General features: G+C 38.3%; 1 long non-coding RNA gene across 1 annotated transcript in view; it reads left to right on the forward strand.

Annotated features, from left to right (window-relative positions):
* LOC123277532 (uncharacterized) overlaps window positions 1-19,123 on the forward strand; it is an 87,603-nt gene that overhangs the window by 52,013 nt on the left and 16,467 nt on the right. The gene's annotated exons all lie outside the window — the stretch shown is intronic.

Raw genomic sequence — 19,123 nt, forward strand, 5'->3', positions numbered from 1 at the left:
CCATGCTGTTCAGTGTGTTGGTGTGGAGTTGTTCTTAGTAGGTTTTGTGATCCTTAGCATTTCTGTGGTATCAGTTGTAATGTATCCTCTTTAATTTATACATTTATTGACTTGGGGCCTCTGCCTTTTTTCCTTGGTTAATCTAGTAATGGTTGTCTATTTTGTTAATCTTTTAAAAGAAATAAATCTTAGTTTTGTTAATCTTCTCTGTTGTTTTCCTATTCTCTATTTCATTTATTTCTATGTTAATCATTATTAATTTCTTTCTTTCTGCTATCTTTGGGCTCAGTTTCTTCTTTTTCTAGTTCTATGAGGCATTGAGTTAGGTTGTTTTTGTTTGAGATCTTTCTTGTTACTTAATGTGGGTATTAATTGCTATAAACGTCCCTCTTAGATCTGGTTTTGCAGCATCCCATATATTTTGGTATGTTCTGTTTCCAATTCATTTGTCTCAGTATACTTTTTATTTCCCTTTGAATTTCCCCTTTGATCCATTGGTTGTTCAGGACAGTGGTATTTAACTTCCATTTACTCATGAGTTTTCCAGTTTTCCTCCTGTTATTTCTTTCTAGTTTCATACCATTGTGGTAAAAGAAGATAATGGTATGATTCCTGTCTTCTTGAGTTTAGTAAGACTTGTTTGGTGGCCAAAATAATGTCTGTTCTACAAAATGTTCCCTGTATGCTGGAGAAAAATGTGTGTTCTTCCATTGTCATATAGAATGCTGTGTATATGTCTTTTATGTCCATTTGGTCTATTTTTTGTTAGTGCCTTTGAGTCAATTCTGACTCCTAGTAATGCAGCGTACAGCATAGCAGAGCCCTTCTCACTCTTTTTGTGCCTTTTCTCATCTTCTGGGGCTGTATAAGACAATACTCTGCTGCTATTCATAGTGTTTGCATGGCCAGTTTTTTTTAGTATGGGTGGCCAGGTCCTTCTTGCTAGTCTGTCTTAGTCTGGAAGCTCCACTGAAACTTGTACACCATGGGTGACTCTGCTGGTATTTAAAATCAACATCAGAACAACACACAACCACGGCACTATGATAACAAACAGATGCATGGTGGGGTTCCCTGCTAGAGAAACAAACCTGGGCTTTGACAGTGAGAGCATTGAATCCTATCTGTTAGATCACTAGGGCTTGCTATAGCACACCATTTGGTTGATAGCATTCAAATCTGCTTTTTCCTTATTGGTTCTCTGTCTGTATCTATCTTTATCCAGTACTGAAAGTGGGGTATTAAGGTCCCCAACTATTATTGTATTGTTTTTTATTACTCCTTTTAGTTCTGTTAGTTATTACTATATATATTTAGGTGCTCCAATGTTCAGTGCATAAGTATTTATAATTGTTATATCCTCTTGATGGATCGACTCCTTTATCATTATATAATTACCTTCTTTGTCTCTTTTTTCCATTTTTATGTGAAAGTCTATTTTGTCTGAGATAAGTATAGATACTCCTCTTTTTTGGCTAATTCATATATCCATTGTTCCTTGCTTCTTATCCTGCTGTCTTTTTTTTTTAGTTTTTATATCTTTTCATATCAGTATGCTTTGCCTTCTTTATTTTTTTTGCATTTGTGTTTTCCCCTGTTTATTATGAGGCTTACATAAAATACATTAAAATTAAAACACTCTATTTTAAACTGATAATAACAACTTAGATAGCATTCCTCAACTTTACACTTTTACTTCCCCTCTATCTCATATTTTAGGTTATTGATGTTTTCAGTTTACATATTTTTAATATTGTGTGTCCAATGACAGATGATTGTAGTCATGGTTATTTTTAATGTTTGATATTTTAACTTTTAAACTAAAGTTGGAAGTGAACTATGCACCACTATTGTATTACAGAGTCTAATTTTGACTATATATTTACCATTGTCAATGAGTTTTATACCGGCTTTTGATGTCTTTATGGTGTCAATTAACATCCTTTTACTTCAACTCAAAACTCCCTTTAGCATTTCTTGTAAGGCAGATCTTGTGGTGATCGGTTCCCTCAGGTTTTGTTTGCTTGGGAAAGTCTTTTATCTCTCCTTCATTTGTGAAGGAAAACGTGCCAGATATGGAACTCTTGGTTGACAATTTTACTTTTTCAATATTTTGAATATATTATCCCACTCTCTCCTGGCCTGAAAAGTTTCTTGTGAGAAGCTAATTGACAGTCTTATGGGGCTTTCCTTGTATGTAACTTCTCTCTTTTCTCTTGCTGCATTCAAAATTCTATCTTGTCTTTGACTTTTCAGCCATTATTGATTTAAATATACTTTCTATTTCTCTTTTACTTCTTGAAGTCCCATAATGTGTATATTTTTCTTTTGATTGCATCCCATAAATCCCTTAGTCTGTCTTCACCCTTTTTCATTCCTTTTTTTAAAGTCTTTTGGATAATTTCAAATATCCTGTCTTCTTGGTCACTGATTCTTCTGCATGGTTGATTCTGCTTTTGGTGCTCTATTGAAATCTTTAGTTCAGATTTTGTATTTTTCAGCCCTAGGATTTCTGTTTCTTTTTTGATAGTTTCTATTTCTTTGTTGAACTTCTCATTTTATTCAAGAATTTTTAAAAGAATTTGTTTAGTTCTCTCTGTGTTCTTGTAGTTTACTAAACATTTTTAGGAAAAATTTTCCTTATTCTTTGTACGACAGTTCATGGATCAACATTTTTTTAGCATCAGTTATTGAAACTTTATTAGTTTCCTTTGATGGTGTCATATTTACCTATTTTTCTTGATCCTGGATTCCTTACATTGGTATTTGCACATTTGAGTAAGCAGTCTTCTTTTCCAGACACTACCAGGTTCACTTTGGCAGAGAAACTTCTTCACTAGTCATCTCAGTCTGGGTTTCTGGATGTGTCTACCAGTAACAACCTTGGGTAAATATGGCTTGCTATGAGGGTCTATTGTTTGAGGTCACTGCCCAGGCTCTGAGGTTGAGGGGGGTGCTGCTGGCTCAGAAGAGTTGGATAGGACTGCTGGCTTGGTTCCCTGTCCAAACTATGCATAGAATAGGCTCTGTGGATTACTGGGTTCTCTGGTCAGGCTTCCTATATGGTCAAGATTGGGTAACATAGTCAGTAGTAGGCAGTATAGTCAGTAGTGAATTAGCTTTCCTGCCCTAGCGGGTCAACAGAACAGGCCCCAAGGCCTGAATGGCCCATTTTTTAGGGAACTGAGTCAGACAAGACTATGCACTTAATTTCCTGGCCAGACCAGGCCACTGATTTTGCTCTATAGATGGTGAAAGTCCTGGCTTGTGCTCTCTATTCAAATGGCAATGAAAGCAGGTGTGTTGAATGGGCTCTGCTGCTTCCCATGTGTTGCAGTTAGGTTCCCTGGTCACCTGGGCTAAGGCTGTATTCAACAATGGGCAGGGCTATGGATTACTTTTCTTTCCAAGACAGAGCAGGAAAATTGGTGTCAATGCAAGCAAGCCTCATTGTTTGAGGTCTTGACTCTTAACCTGTTCTCCAAGTTCCCTGGTTGAATAATCACTGCCACTGCTGTGTGGGCAATCGACTCTGCATGCTGTACTTTCTGCCCGAGTGTAAATTGGTTACACAGCTTTCCAGGTGTTCTGGCCAGGCTTTCTGGTTGGGTGGAGCATGAGGTACACTCAGCAGGGGGTTGGGTTATGAATTAGCTCTCTTGCCCAGGCTGAGTGGGAGGGCCATCTCCAATCAGCTGCTCACGTGTCCTGGTCAGGCTTTCTGGTCAGGATGGGCTGGGAGCTATGCTCAGCAGTGGGTGGGGCTATGACTTGGTTCCATTTGGGCAGAGGAGGAAAAACAGCTCTAAGCCTGGCAGTGCTCTTTATTTGTGATTTTAACTCAAGCTGACCTGCATCCCAAGTTTCCTGGCTGAATTGTGCCACTGGATTTGCTCTGCTGACCATTAGTTCTGCCTGCTGGACTCTCTGCTTGGGATTTTCTGGGCTACACAGCTTCCAGATCTTCTGCCCAGGCTTTCTAGTTGCGTGGAGCTGGGAACTCTAATCATAAGTGGTCCAGGCTATGACTCAGCTCTCCTGCCTGGGCAGAGGTGGGAAGACCAGGCTCCAGGACCCACAAGGCTCTTTGAGGACCCAGATCAGGCATACCTGTGCCTTGGCAAGTTCTCTCATCAGACTGCATCACTGCCTTGGCTCTGCAAATGATCAAAGCCAGTGGTTGGGACTACTAGTTGGATGCTGCAGGTAGAAAATTTGTCTGGCAAGATCCAAGCACTGGTTGTTGCAAGCCCCTCTCCGTTCCTTCATAATCAGATTTCCAGTGGTCGATGCATATTTCCTTACCATCTCTGTGAGGCAAGACTACAGTGGGAAATCCAAGAATAGACCACAATGCTATGGGAGTTGGATGATCACCCTTGGTTCTCATTTCCCACTGGAGGAAACGTAGGCTCAAGGAAGACCTCTTAGTACGGTGTTGTGCTGGCCTGGGGGAGGAGCAATGTGGTCAGTGTGTAGCTGCTTCTTTCACCCTTCTAATGCAGTCTGTCTTGGTCTTGGTGGTTCAGAGGGTTGCTACAGCCTCTCCTCCATATTCTTTCTCAGTGGCATCTTGTCCATGAAGAATTGTTAGTTCTTCTTCTTGTGAGGGTGAGAAAAGTTGGAAATGTCCTATGCCATCATCTGGGAGACACCACTTCCCAAACCTTTTCTTCCTTTTTAGGATTGTTTTAACAATTTGGGGTCCCTTGAGACTCTGTATGAATTTTAGAATTTTCTTTTATTTATGCAAAAAATGTCTGGGATTTTGATTGCATTCAACCTGCAGATCACTTTTCATAATATTGACATTTTAACAATATCAAATCGTCCAATTCACGAACAGGACATGTGTTTCCATTTACTTATGCCGTCATTAATTTCTTTCAGTAATTTTTGTAGTTTTCCTTATATAAGACTTTCACCTCCTTGATTAAGTCAATTTCTGTTTTTATTTTATTTGATGCTATTATAAATGGAATTGTTTTTGTAATTTCCTTTTCAGATTGTTCATTGTTTGTGTATAGAAACACAACTAATTTTTGTGTGTTGGGTGTATCCTGATACTTTGCTGAATTCATTTATTAGTTCCAACAGTTTTTTTGGTGGAGAGTTTAGGGTCTCTAAGTATAAAATTATAGCATCCACAAAATGGGATAATTTTACTTCTTTCTTACCAATTTGGAAAGCTTTTGTTTCATTTTCTTGCCTTATTGCTCTGGCTAGAATTTCCACTACTATGTTGAATAGAAGTGGTGGCTGTGGGCACATTTGCCTTGTTCCTGATCTTAGAGGAGAAGCTTCCAGCCTTTCATCATTGAGTATGATGTTTGCAATGTGATTTTACATATGCGTTTTATTTTGTTAACGTAGTTTTCTCTATTCAAGTTTATTTAGTTATTTTATCATGAAAGGTGTTGAATTTTGTCAAATATTTTTTCTATGTCAATTTAGATGATCATTTGGGTTTTTTCCTTTCGTTCTGTTGATATCACGCATTACATCCATCATTTTACCTATGTTAACCATCCTTGCTTTCCGGAAATAAATCCCTGTTGGTCATGGTGTATAATCCTTTTACTATGCTGCTGAATTCAGTTTGCTAGGATTTTGTTGAGGATTTTGGCATCATGTTCATAAGGATTAACTTTAATTTTTGGTATTGTTCTATAGTTTGATTTTCTTGTAGTGTCTCTTTTTGGTTTAAGGGTAATACATATCCTTGTTCTATGAGTTAGGAAGTATTTCTTCCTCTTCCATTTTCTGTATAAGTTTGATTAGAATTGGTGATAGTTCTTTTTTTAAATATTTGGTAGAATTCACTGGTGAAGTCATCAGGCCCAGGGCTTTTCTCTGTTGAGGACCTTTTAATTACCAATTCCATATCCTTACTAGTTTTAGGTCTATTCAGGCTTTTTATTTCTTTGCAATTTAGTCTTGGTAGGTTTGACATTTCTAGGAATTTGTCCGTTTCATCTTGATTATCCAATTTATTGCCATATAATTGTTCATAGTACTTTTATAATCCTTTTTATTTCTGTAAAATCAGCAACAATGTCCTCACTTTGATGCCTGATTTTAGTACTTGGAATCTTCTCCCTTTTATTCTTAGTTCATGTAGCTAAAAGTTTGTTGATTTTTGTTGATCTTTTTCTAAGAATCAACTTTTGGTTTCATCAATTTTTTCCTATAGTTTTTCTACTCTGTGTTTCTTTGATCTCTGCTCTAATATTATTTTCTTCCTTCTGCTAGATTTGGATTTAGTTTATTCTTCTTTCTAATTCCTTAAGTGGTAAAATTAGATTGTTGATTTGAGATCTTTCTTGTTTTTTTTTTAATATAAGTGCTCATAACTATAAATTTTCCTGTTAAATTGCTTTTGCTGAGTTTAATAAGTTTTGATATGTTGTGTTTTTCTTTTCATTTGTCTCTAAATATTTTCTAACTTCTCTTGTAATTTCATTTTTCATCCATTCATTGTTTAAAAGCATGTTGTTTAATTTCTAGATATTGTGAATTTTCCAGTTACCTTTTTTAAATTGATTTGTAACTTAATCTCATTTTGGTCAGAGGAGATACTTGTATGATATGTATCTTTTTAAATCTACTGACTGAATTTGTGGCCTAAAATATGATCTATCTTGGAAGATGTCCCCCTTAGAAAATGAACTTGAGAAGAATATGTATTCTCTTGTTGTTGAGTAGAATGTTCTGTATATATCTTTTAGATCTAGTTGGTTTATTGTGTTTTTTATGTCCTCTATTGCCTTTCTTATCTTCTGTCTGGCTGGTCTATTATTGTGAGTGGGTCATTGAAGTCTGCAAATATTCTTGTAGAATTGTATGTTTCTCCCTTCACTTCTGTCAGGTTTTGCTTCCTATATATATATATATTTTTTTTTTTTTTTGAGGAAGATTAGCCCTGACTAACATCTGCCACCAATCCTCCTCTATTTTTGCTGAGGAAGACTGGCCCTGAGCTAGCATCCGAGACCATCTTCCTCTACTTTATATATGGGATGCCTGTCACATCATGGCTTGATAAGTGGTGCATAGGTCTGCACCTGGGATCTGAACCAGTGAACCCCAGGCCGCTGAAGTGAAATGTGTGAACTTAACTGCTGTGTCATGCATGGGCCCCAATTCCTATATTTTGATGGACTCTTAAGTGCATAAATGTTTATAATCATTATGCCTTCTTCCTATATTGAACCTGGTAATATAGAATGTCCTTTATGGTGTGTTAATGCAAACAACCCATGATCAATCTATAAGTCAAAATTGGGGAGAGTTTATTATATGAGCCAGTTTTGAGGACTGTAGCCCAGGGGAACACTTTCACCATCAAAGGTTGAAAGACTTCAAGTATAAATTGATAACTTTATCTCTCTGTCCAAAATCCATCAATAGTTCCCCATTTAGTTAGATTAAACTCTAAACACCTTGAAGTCATCTACCAGGTCTTTCAAAGCCTGCCCCACTGCCTCCTTTGCAAGTCATGGTGCCATTCTTATTCACTCTACTTTTGTCCAAATCCCACTGTGTTTCCATTATTTTCCTGAAGTTGTAGAGTTTGTTTATGCCTCAGACCTTCTCACAAAATATTCACTCTGTCTGAATACAGTATTTCTCCCTATTCTATTTAACTCCAATCCATTTTTAAATCCTCATCTTTCAAAAACTTTCACAGGCAGATATTGTGTATCATGAAGTCTAAATTATATCTTATCTATGTAGGCCCCTTACTTATACATAGCAGCCTTTTATTTTGATTTATTGTTCATATAGCTGTTTATCATTATGGAGTTTTTAAATTTTCTCTTTCTCCAACGGGGAACACTTTGAGAAGAATTTTCAAAGGCTGGAATGAGGATAGAAATCACATTTTTAAAATCTACCATTTAACTAGTGGTTGGTACATTGCAGGTATTCCCTTAATATTTTTGAATTGAAGAACAAGAGAATTGTCCCATGGTTACTGGCAAAGCCTTACACATGTACAACATTTGCCTATCTTTGTTGCTCGGTATAGATCTCCAGGAAGGATATTTCATGAGTCAGGAATTGAGAAATTGGCATAGAAGATTACTGTAGGATAACAGGATTTTGGTTCTTTTCTTTTTCTTTGCCTTGCTGTTATGAATATTAGATGTCATTTGAAATCATTTTAGTTCCCAGGTGTGTGTTTTCCTTGGTAAGATTGGACTGTGCATTTTTCAGGAGCAATCCTTATGCCTTCCTCTTTTAATCTTAACAACGGCCAGGTAAGAAGTGAGAGTGAGAAAGGTTCATGAGGCCCATTGACTATGATTCTGCCTCAGTCTGGGCCTTGGAATGACTGAGGATATAGGAGCAGAAGTCTGCAGTTTGATCTATGAATTCACAGTGAAGTTCCTCTTCCTATAGCTGCCAAAGGTAGGCATAGTACTTCTTCTGTTGGGGTGGTCAAAGATTAAGCATGTTTTCTTTGGGAAGAATGTTCAGATACTCAACTGAGGGTCATTAAAGTTTTTACGTTTTTGGTCATACCTGGAAGAATAAAAATTAGAGATAGTACAACTTCAAAATAGTACCTCAAATATAAGACTCCCTCAACTTCGTAATTTTCACAGAAGCTATCTAAGGAGATAAAAGTTAACTAGTAATGGGTCATAAATAAAAAATTTAAAGGAGTAGAGAAAAAAGAAGATTTCTCCAACAACAGATAGGTAGTGCAATTTAAAATTAGATCCATTTGATTCTGCCGAGGAATGTTTTCATTTCCTGTAACAGAACAGCCAGGATAGCACAGTTGCAACATTATATTTTTCAGCACCTACACAGAAATGGCCAGTGTGATATTATTTTCACTTTATTTGTTACCTAACCATAGGTCCCAGTAACCTTGATTTAAGTTCACCTAAAGTTCCAGATACCAATCAGCAGCGATGGGCTGTTCATTAGCTTCCAGCTCTAGGAAGAAATTTCTCAGAGTCCACACAAAAGCTGGGAGGAAGCTCACAAAGTCAGCTGCGTCTTCAGTCTCACAGTTACCAGGTGAGGCTTTTACCCAGATTCCATGTGTCAACTCGGTCCTGTAGTGAGATGATACTACAGGAAAACTGCAGCAAATAGGAACACTTTTTGTGCTATATCTCCTTTCAATGCATAAATAATACTTATCTAATTCTGGGTAATGCTTATACAAAACAATTTTCCTTTTCACTGGCCAAATCATTTACTCATTTTAAGGTGATTTTAAGGAAAGCTAATTCAGTGCTGTGTTTGAAATATGTCTGGAAATTTTGGAGTAGTTGACAATGACCAAGTCTAGGTAATGCAGAAGGGGGAGGATAAAGATATGAGAAAATGATGGAACTTAGAGTTTTGAGTGAGTGTCTATTGGTTGCTGAAGTCTCTAAAAAGACAGTGAACTAGGAAGGAACTAAAGTCTTTAAGAAATGAAGGGTATGTTTTTTGGGAAGTTAGTAATGACTGCAACAAGAAGAGTGGTATAGTCTGAAAGCATGTCCTTCAAAGGAGCTTCCTTCTCCACAGGGGAAGAATGAGAAGTGTCTGGAAACTGTAATAAGGAGGAAGGAGGTTATCCAACTCTTCTCTGGGGCCCCTGATATGGGAGAAAAAATAGTAATCACTTAACACCACTTGACAGGTCTGTAGAGGAAACAATGTCCACAGGGTATAGACAGAACTCAGTTAGAAGGAAACATTTAGTGAAGATGGTAAGGATATAGGGATTTGCTGAAAAGAATTCTAGAGAATAGTGTGAGTTTGGAGATGGAGGGGAGATTAAGCCAAAAAGTGGATGTACAGAGCCTTGTGCAGCTAAATGTCTGAGGATGCTGTGTGACCAGAAAGGCTTGGACTTCCAGGGGTGACTCAGGTAAACTGGGATGTTGAGTAAAATGGGACCTGTTAAGGAGGCAACTTATGAATTCATCTGAAGTTGCACACCTCTGTACCTGGTGAAAAAATACAGCTATTTTTTCGATATTAAGAGTTGTTCTGGATCACAAACAAGATAGTACATTTGGTCCATGACCTGCTGGTTGATGGTTCCCATATTGTTGTACACAAAGGTACAGCAAAGGAGACTTGCCAGGACACCGATCCAGGAGTCATTCTAGTTGTCTCCCTAGAAGTCATTGTAGAAGCCACATAGAGAGGAAGAGCACGTGCTTACAATTCAGATAGACAAAGTCTGAATCGCAGCTCTGTCTCTGTTTAGCTGTGGATACTTTGGTAAGCCATTTCTCTATGCAATTTTTTCCCATCTGTACAAAAATTTAGAAACATTCAATTCATGGTGTAGTGAATTTTAAATAGGGCTTTTTATAGCCTTTATTTTCTGTTATTTTTTTGATGATAGTCATTCCAACATGTATGAGGTGATATCTCATTGTGGTTTTGATTTGCATTTCTCTGATAATTATTGATGTGGAACACCTTTTCATGTACCCATTGGCCATTTATATATCTTCTTTGGAAAATATCTATCCAAGTCCTTTGCCCATATTTTAATCAGAGGATGATGATTTTTTTGGCGTTGAGCTGTAGGGGCCTCTCATATATTTGGATATTACTGCTTACCAGATACACGATTTGCATCACTTCTTGGCCTTTTGGTTAAGATCAAGTACAGGTATATGCTTTGTAAATATTTTCTCCCATTCTGTAGGTTGCCTTTCATTTTGTTGATCACTTTTTTTTTGCCATGCAGCCACTGTTTAGTTTTAAGTAATCTCACTTTATTTTTGCTTTTGTTGCCTGTGATTTTGGTGGTATATCCAAAAAATTGTTGCCAATGTTAATGTTAAGGTGCTTACTGCCTATGTTTTCTTCCAGCAGTTTTATGGTTTCAGGTGTTACGTTGATGTTTTTAACTCATTTGATATTAATTTTTGTTAGTGGTCTAAGATAGGGGTTCAATTTCAATCATTTGAATGTGATTACCCAGTTTTCCGAACACCATTCATTGAAGAGACTATCTTTTCCCTGTTGATTGTTCTTGGCTCCCTTGTCAAAGATTCATTGACCATACTTGTGGGTTTATTTCCGGGCTCTTGATTCCTTTCAATTGCTTTATGTGTCTATTTCTGTGTCAGTACCATACTGTTTTGATTGCATTATCATTGTGATATAGTTTGAAATCAGAAATGATTTTACTTCTTGCCTCTCATTTGGGATATCTTTTCATTCTTTTTCTTGCTTGACTGCTCTGGCTAGACTTCAGTACTGTGCTGAATAGGAGGGGCGAGAGTGGGCACACTTGTCTTATTCCTGATCTTAGAGGGAAAGCTTTCTAACTTTGACCATTAAGTATGATATTAGCTGTGGGCTTGTCATATATGACCTTTATTGTGCTGAGGCCTGGTCCTTTCATATTCAATTTAGTGAGAGCTTGTATCACGAAAGGATATTTAATTTTGTCAAATGATTCTTCTGCATCTATTGAGATGGTCATACGGTTTTATCCTTCATTCTATTAATGTGATGTATCACATTTGTAGATTTGAAGAGTTAAACCATCATTGCATCCCAGGGATGACTCCCACTTGATCATGTATATGATCCTTTCACTGTGCTGGCTGGCCTCTGGCTTCAACTGGGACGGCTAGGTAGGCTCCCTGGTCCAGCAGAGCTGCTGACTGTGTTCTACAGTCAAGTGTGGCCACTAGCTGGGCTCTGCAATAACCTCTGGTTGGGTGAAGTTGCAGGTCATGTTCCCTGGCAGGGTGGTGACACTGGTTGGACCACCTGATTCGGCAGAGGTGTGGGCTGGGGTCCACAATTTTTCCTGGTTGGGTGGGGCCTCAGGCTGTTTTCCCTGATGAGATGGTGCTACTTGTTGGACTTCATGTTCAGGTGGGGCTGTAAGCTGGGCTTTCTGGTTAGACATGGCTTCAGGCTGAGCTCTATGATCAGGAGAGGCTACAGGCTGAGTACCAAAGTTGAGCGGGGCCACAAGCTGGGCCTTACATTTGAGTACACTGCTGGCTATAGCCAACTATTGAGCGAGGTCACTGGCCATAGTCTGGTTGGTTGTGGCCCCCAGCTCTATCCTGCAGTTGGATTTGGATGAAGAATATGATCTGTGGTGGGGCAGGGTTGATATCTGGGCTTACAGGTCAGGTGGTGCTGAAGACTTCTCTTTGTGGTTGGTGGGGTCAGTGATTTAGCTCGCTGCCTGGGCAAGGCTGCAGAGTGTTTTAAGCAATCAGGAAGGGATGTATATTGGGCTATGTTGGTGTGCAGGGCTATAGGCTAGGCTCCATGTTTGGGTGGTATTGTAGGCTGGGCTCCAAGTTTCCCCTATTTCCTAATCAGGCTTCCTGGTCATGTGGGACTGGAGGCTATTTTCTTCATGGGGCAGGTTTGCTGGCTAGGCTCCCTGCCTTAGTGGGACTGTAGGATTGGCTCCATGGCTGCTCAAGTTCTCTGGCCAAGTGTCCTGGTTGGGCAGGACTGAAGGCTGTGCTCGGCAGTGGGGTGGGTTGCTGCTTTGTTTTCCTGCCCTGCTATCCACAGGATATGCTCTTGGGCTGCCTGGCATCTCAGGGCAGACTTCCTCTTCAGGCGGTGATTGAGACTCTACTCACCAGCTTTTCAGGGCTGCAAATTTGCTTCCCTGCCTGGACGGCCCTTGAGTTGTGTTTCATGCTGCTGGGCGTCTGTAGCTACACTTCCCAGTGGGACAGGATGGGATATTATGATCATTAGTTGGGCAGGGCTGTGAATTTGATTCCTTTCCCAGGTGAGGCCATAGAATGGGTTCAGTGGGTATTACGACCCAGTGGTTGGGGACCCAAATCAGGCAGAACTGCAAACTAAACTGTGGAAATAGATTCTTATTGTACTTACATGTGATTTTATTCAGCTGCTTCTTTTAGCATCCATTGATGATTGTGTTAGTAATAAGTATTACTGTGAACTTTGTCTAAAGGTGATTTTGTATTTTCACCATTCCTTAAACATTTACTTGAGTTCTCCTGTAAGCAAGAGCTGTCCCTTCTCCTCTATTTATTGATGTACGTATTCAATCTTTTAATTATCTGTATGGACTCATAGGTATTTGTTTTATTCTGTGGGCTTTAATACTTTACTATCATTATTTATTTTTTTGCTCCATTTACCCTATATTTGTTCATTTAGTGCTTTTCAAGCTGGCTCTGGGTCTTTTTGGCATGCTCCCATCATATTTTGAGCACTTGCTTACTTTCCAGCACAATCAAATATTCCTAGTTCATCTTGCATTTTCTCTGCTTAAACCCTAATATCAATCATTCCTCCAATAAGCCTTCATTCCTTTCATTGGATAATGGTACTTAGAAACCAAGATGTCACACTAGGTGTGTGCATTACTTCTAGATCTCTCAGGTGGCACAGCTGATAAATATATGTATGCATAGTAGTACATGCATATACACATCTGTATTTCTTTCTCTTTATTTTAACTTTTTTTAATTAATTTTTTTGCTGGGAAAGATTTGCCCTGAGCTAACATCCGTTGCCAGTCTTCCTCTTTTTATGTGAGCTACAGCCACAGCTTGGCTGCTGACAGATGAGTGGTGTAGTTCCATGCCCGGGAACCAAACCTGGGCCACTGAAGTGGAACGTGCCAAACTTTAACCACTAGACCATTAAGGCTGACCCTGTATTTATTTCTTATGTATCCATTTCTATATATTACCAGGAGTTCCTGCTGATATTTTCAATTCCAGTCCACTACAACAGGATTTTTTCAAACTTCCCTCTCCCTTTATTAAAACTACTTTTCCTGACTATGGTTGACTTACCTTTCATTATCCATAATAAATTTACCTACCTGCTCAATCCCAGTATACACATCAAGTTTCAACATTGCTAATCCATACTGTGTGATAAATAAATTGATGAACTAGAGTACAATAATAGTGTGCAATTCTTTTTATCTTTAGCCTTATGTATACAGTCAGAACCCCGTATTTCAAAGATGCTTATTAGTGCTTTCCTTCTCCATCTTCTTCAGTATGGTTAAATTATTCATTTATAATGTACTTAGGTTCATTTGTTCCTGCGTATCTTCCATTTTGTCCGCCATCTCATCTTGATTGATTTTAAGTAGGTATTCAGATTTTGAGTATGTGAAACATTATGCGGTTCTAAGATTCAGAGTTTTCCAAAAAGGTGTACTCAGAGAAACAGCACTTCTCCTTCATCTTGCTTCTCCATTCTCATTCCATCTTTCATTCTTTTCTTTCCATACCACTCCCATTCATGCTCTGTAGATACACAATCTTCAGAGTTTCTAGTTTCTCTCTCTTGTATTTCCTTTTCACAAATAAACAGATCCATGTACGTTTTCTTATACACGTAGCCTAACATAAAATTTCACATAGTATAGATATATGGAAATCACTGCATATTCATTCACATAAAGCTTTTGCACTGTTTTCTTACAGCTATTTACACAATTGTGTGGATGTGCCATAGTTTATTTCTACTCACGCTGATGGGAGATGTTTGATTAGTCTTTCAGATGAGGGCAATTAACCAAACAATGGCTACTTCAGTTCCCGAGTGAGCATGGGGTGAACTATATGAAAGAAGGTAAAGGAAGTTCAGGATCTAACAGCAAACTGTACTGTCCAGTCGTCTTATGGGAAAACAGGATACCATTGATCCTCAGGAAAAATGTTATATATTGTGTTATATACTCAAATTTTAGTTGTGCCATGTGAAAGAATCTCATTTGCTTGTAAACACTGTGAAAGTTCATCTCTTCTGGTCACTTACGGTCTACCTATATGCATGTACAAATTTCTTATTCAATACTATAACAGTTTTCTTTTTACATGTTTAAGGAAAGGACTTTGCTGATAAGACTTTCAATTCACTTTATAATATGAAAGAGTGAATTTCTTGTCTATGCTCCAAACCTCTTTGAAGATGATGAATGTTACTGTCTGTTGATAAATTTGGGCATTTTGGTTGTGAATAATTCAATTCATGATAGGTACAAAATTATTCTATCTATGAAAACATTTATAAATCCAAAATAAATAGGGAGGTGCCTTGAATATTATATACTCTAATATTAACAGCATTTCTAGCTCATCAATAGGATTGTAATTTATTTATTTATTTATTTATTTATTTATTTAAGATTTTACTTTTTTCCTTTTTCTCCCCAAAGCTCCCCGGTACATAGTTGTATATTCTTCATTCTGGGTCCTTCTAGTTGTGGCATGTGGGACGCTGCCTCAGCGTGGTTTGATGAGCAGTGCCATGTCCGCACCCAGCATTCGAACCAACGAAACACTGGGCCACCTGCAGTGGAGCGTGTGAACTTAACCACTCCGCCATGGGGGCAGCCCCGATTGTAATTTATTTTTTATACTTTTCTATCAATAGTGTTTTTTTAAGAATGTGAATTATTTTATCATCACAGAAAAAAAACACACAAAAGTAAAGCATTTTCTATTTGGAAAACAAAAATCATTTATTTCAAGAAGCATTTTGTGTTAGGTGTTGGATATTGAAATTCATTTGTCATTCATTTGTTAGACAAGTATTTAGTAATCCTTGACGATATATAAACCCTGTAAAAGATTACTGTTTAACTCTGCATAGATGAATTACTATATTAAGGTAGGTCAGTTAGGAAATGTGGCTCCAAAGAGAGATTTTATCAATCCTCTTGGTTTGGACAGAAAGCACAGGCAACTGATAAAGTTTCAGGGTGCAATAAAGATATTTTATTCTGGCGAGCAAGTAGGACACAAAGATTCAAACAATAGCAGTTTGGAAATGAGAATTAATTTATGCATGTTGTAATTAAGTTTAAAATGTTTCAGAATAAACAATATACTATGTGTGTTTAGATGCTGACTCCAATTTACAATCATAGGGTGGTTAACAAGCATGTGAGTTGACCAAGCCTGGGATAACTACCTTAAGAATTGGTGATTTAGTACAGGAAGCATTCTTTTCTGAATTTACAATAATGAATGTGTTCATTGGCATAAGAGTCATAGGAATAATAAAGTGAGTGGGATTTAAAATATGTGATGGGTTAGGAGAATTGAACAGGTCCCAGTAGCTAGTTTGAACAAGACACACTGTACGGCAGGCCCACCTGCTCCTGCCAGCTGTGTATATTCCAGGGCTTGCACCTCTTGCCCTGCTTCTCCCCACTCCAGAGAGGACCCTGACCCTGATATAACTTCAGGGCCAGAGAACCTGTCACAGATGCTCCTGCACCCCCCCATGGAGTGAGCCTTTGCTTCAGAGAGAAGGACATCCGCAGGCTGCAGACCGGTTGTTTAAATGTTCTTACTCTTTGTTATATTCAAAGTACACATATCGGCAAAATTTAACCTGAGTCCGAAGAGGCCAGAGGATCTGACAAGACACTGTCTTGTCAGATCATCTGCTCCCTTATTTCCTTTATTCTTGAAGCGAAGTCTTCCTTATTTTTCCTTGCATTTCTACTGAGTTCCTGCATCCCATCCTCTCTATGATGCTGAAGAGTTTCCTTTATAAATACATTCTGTGAGGACTATACAGTAACAAGCTAACAGGTGAGAGTAGCACTCCTGAGGCAGGCTACGGCCAAATCTGAGGGAATGGAGAAAGGTATGTAGATGTGTCCACAGCAGCTCACTTCTTACTGGACCGACACCACATGGAAGAATGGCTGTGAAACTGCCTTCCCACAGAAATGTTGAAAAAGTGCTTGTATGGATCTTTGATTCTTTCAATTATTTAACAATTATTTATTAATATTCACGTATGGGAGAGGCCTTTTGACTGGAGCCTTATGTGGAGATGTATATAAATGTTATTCCAATGGATGACACTTTATGACTGAACTTAAAAGTGAATGAGGATTCCTCTTACTCTGCTTTTATCTTCTACCTCACTCTTGATCCCTTCTTTCATCTAAACCATGATCATTTCGTGTCAACATTCACCTGTTGACTGTTTCTGATTTGTCTTGCTGGTCATGTGTGTTGGGGAGAATTGAACAAGCAGCAGAACTCATCACTGCTCCCTCATCCCCTTTACCAGATCGACCAGACACGCAGGATTCAGCACACTTCTCTGATGATACCAAAGGGTCTGTGGGGACTGGCTCAGTTGCAGCAATCCTCATTCCAGTGACTTAGGTTGGGGAAAATGTAAGCAACTGACCATTAGCTCACTACCCTCAAGAAAGTACAGCTGTGCCTGTAGATTGAACAGTCTGTCAGCCTGTGGGTATCATGTTCAATGAGAAATTGAGGCTCAAATCAAAAGCGTAGTCTTATTTTGACAGAAGCTCCTTGAATGGATACAAGAATTATGGTGAAAATGAGAGGTTTGCAAGACAATGGTTCTTTCTTTGCTATTTTAGCAATTATAATTTTGCTGTGAGGCAAAAGAGGTGGCTGGATAATTGTCATGGGAGAGAAGCTTGAGGAACCAGAACATGTGGAGTGTCCAGTCCCTCAGAGAGGACAGAGCAGCAGGTTTAGTCAAGTGTGCATGTCCTTTTTGCCTCTGAGTCCCTTCTGCTCTGGTTCCTAAAACTGTGTCCTTTATTTTGAGAGACCTACAGAGCAGTCAATATAGTGAGGAAATGGTAACTTGACCCCTGTTGGATGGCAGTTCATATAATTTATTCAGTCATATTTTTTGAACACCTGGTGTTTATGTGGTGGACTTTGTGTTAGGAGCTAAATATGTGATGATGGAGATCATCAAGTAGATGAGATCATGAGGTGGTAGGGGAGACAGCTGTACATATGTCATTTGAATTTCCATTTATATGAAACGTGCTATGGTAGGAGGGAAAACATAGCACAATGGTAGCACAAAGAAGACACCCAACCAGTCTCTGGAAGTCAGGAAACAGGAGTCTGTGAGGTTAACACATAAAGGGTACAGGGTGAAGAAGCCAGAGTACTTAAGCAAGTCTGTGTCCTGTGTGCACAGGCTGAGCCAAGAGAAAGAGAATATGTATAGCCTGTGGAACTACAAGCCGTTCATTCTAAACACAAGAATCTTAAACTCTAGACAACTGAAAAGAATTCCCCAAATGTTGAGCCGATCCTGAAAACACTTTGCTTCTAATTCACCATCTTTATAAATGTTGGGTGGGAATTTGGAGACCATTCCACCTGACATCCCTGTAGATTTTATATCTGAAAATAATTTAGGGACTAGGATTTCAAGACCTTCTTCAGAGACCCAAATGATAACAAAATGAAGATGCACATCCTGTAGTATCTGTTTCTTGATGTAATAAGTAGACTATTCCTGTTGAACTGACCTATGCATTTTCTACCAGTATTACGTAGAACTTCCCCATTCTTTGTATTATTGTTTTAATTTTAATAATCGTATTTATTTATGTTTGAATAAGTAAGAATTCATGCCAGATATGAAAGGCACAGAAGAATAAACTATGTAAAGTTAGTCATCCGCTTGTGTCTTACCTCAACTGTCTAGGTCTATTCCTATTGTGTCCATGGATACTAGTTTATTTTGTATTTTCCAGAGAAAGATGACAATACAAATACATTTTCATTATTTTCTAAATTCAGTGGTGCAACTATACACACTTTCTGCATCTTTTTTTTTCACTTAGGATCAACTTTGGAGATTTCTTCCTGTTAGTAGAAAGAGAGTTTCCCCTTTCATTTAGTGACTGTAGAGTGTTCCATTGTAAATACGTCTCCAGATTTACCTCACAAGTCTCTGACAGAGGGACTTTAAAATTGTTTCCAGTCTTTAGGAATTACAATAATCCAGCAACAGATATACTACTATATATGTCATTTTGAACTTGGGTAAATCAATCTAGAAGATAAATTCCTAAATGTGGACTTACTGGCTCAACCATTTTTGCGTTTAAACTTTTGATGTATATTTGCACCAACTTGCACTCTCACTAGCAAATATGAGAGATTGCCAGTTTCCTGAAACTGTTGCCAATCTGGTGTCCTATCACAACTGTCCTTTCTGGCCCACTTAACAGGTGACACAGGTACCTCCTAGTTTTACTTTGCATATCTTTTATAATCAGTAAAGTTAAATATTTTTATTCTCTTATGATATTTTTGCTCATTCAAAAAATGTGGTATTTGATCTTCCTTCA

The sequence above is a fragment of the Equus asinus genome, chromosome 16, assembly GCF_041296235.1.
Source record: "Equus asinus isolate D_3611 breed Donkey chromosome 16, EquAss-T2T_v2, whole genome shotgun sequence".
NCBI classification, from domain to species: Eukaryota; Metazoa; Chordata; class Mammalia; order Perissodactyla; family Equidae; genus Equus; species Equus asinus.